The sequence below is a fragment of the Delphinus delphis genome, chromosome 17 (assembly GCF_949987515.2).
Source record: "Delphinus delphis chromosome 17, mDelDel1.2, whole genome shotgun sequence".
In the NCBI taxonomy this organism is placed as follows: domain Eukaryota; kingdom Metazoa; phylum Chordata; class Mammalia; order Artiodactyla; family Delphinidae; genus Delphinus; species Delphinus delphis.
The window spans coordinates 26,860,775-26,862,439 of NC_082699.1; the positions used below are offsets into that span (position 1 = coordinate 26,860,775).

At 32.4% G+C, this 1,665-nt stretch overlaps 1 non-coding gene across 1 annotated transcript; it reads left to right on the plus strand.

The window, feature by feature from the left end:
* Nucleotides 1-481: 481 nt before the first annotated feature.
* LOC132413416 (U6 spliceosomal RNA) lies at nt 482-588 on the plus strand. The gene has a single exon (XR_009516715.1). It is a non-coding gene; the product is annotated as a U6 spliceosomal RNA (small nuclear RNA).
* The last annotated feature ends 1,077 nt before the right edge of the window (nt 589-1,665 follow it).

The window sequence follows — 1,665 nt, forward strand, 5'->3', positions numbered from 1 at the left end:
TCTACGATATTCTCACTGAAAACCTTAGCCTAACCATGAGAAAAATATACAATAAACCCAAATTGAGGAACATTGTACAAACTGCCTGTTCAGTACTCAAAACTGTCAAGGTCATGAAAAACATAGAAATTCTGAGAAACTGTTACAGTCAAGAGATGCTTAAGGAGACATGAAAACTAATGGAATGCGGTGCCCAGATGGAATCCTGGAACAGAAAATTGTTAGGTAAGATGTAAGGAATCTGAAGAGAATACAGACTTTAGTTAATAAAAATGTATCAATATTGATTTATTGATGGAAACAAATTGACCATACTAATGTAAGATGTTAATAATATTAGAAATTGGGTATGCTGTGCTCAGTGAAATCTCAATTTTTCTCTAAATCTATAAAGTTCTAAAAAAAAAGTCTACTAAAAAAATCTAATTTATAAGTAAAAATATGTCATCAAATAATAAGCCCAAGCAAAGGTAAGCATGAAGTGCTCACTTCGGCAGCACATATACTAAAATTGGAATGATACAGTGAAGATTAGCATGGCCCCTGTGCAAGCATGACATGCAAATTCGTGAAGCATTCCATATTTTTTGTAAGAGGGAGAAGATATGGAGAGATATGTATATATGTATGTATATGTATACATATAGCTGATTCACTTTGTTATAAAGCAGAAACTAATACACCATTGTAAAGCAATTACACTCCAATAAAGATGTTAAAAAAAAAATAAGCATGAAGCTCATGGACAAAATTGTTTAAATTTATTGAATTAAACAAATGGTGAATTTTCTACAATGTTTATAGATGAAAATATTTAATAAATTCAGATCTCTCAAAATAATTCTACTAATTTAATGCAATCCAATAAAATTCAAGCAGTGTTTTTCACAAAATTTGAAAAGAAGCTGCCTAAAATGTACATGACATAGAGCCAATAATAGTCAAGACATTTTTAAGAACAAAAGTTGTCTCTATTATATTTCAAGACAAAAGACAGAACATTTCAAAAATTGTGTAAGAAATAATTAGACCAATGAAACTGAATAAGGAAAACAGATGCAAATCCACCCTCTATGAAAAGTTTGTGTATGACAGCAGAAGCATTATATTTCAGTGGAAAAAAAGATGAACTATTCAATAAATGGTGCTTGTTTAATTGGAGGTCCATATGGAAAGAGACTGAAACATAACTTTATCTCATACAATGTAAAACATAAACTCCAGATTTAATTTCAAAACAAAAGTGAGGAAAGCAAAACACCTGGAAGAAATTAAGATATTACCTCCATAAGATTATGAGTGCTGAATGTAAAGGGTTTTAAGGAAGGTAGATTAGCCTTTATTTGATCAACCTCATCACCAAAAATAAAGAAATGCCAGTTAATTATATATGATTGAAAGCATCAGAGAGAACCAAAGTAGCCTTTAGCCATGTCCAAAAACATCCATATCCCGAGGAGAAGGGAACTACGTTATGTGAAACCAGCATTTGGTGCTACCTTTTCTCTCAAGGCATTTGCAATCTACCAATGGCAAGATATGCATCTGAGAATCTGGGCAGCACTTGCAACCATCTCACAGAACTAGAGAAACAAGAGTTAGAGTTCAGGATTCAACAAGGTAGAGGCTCTCTGGTAATGAGCCTTGGATTTAAAGTGGGTCTCC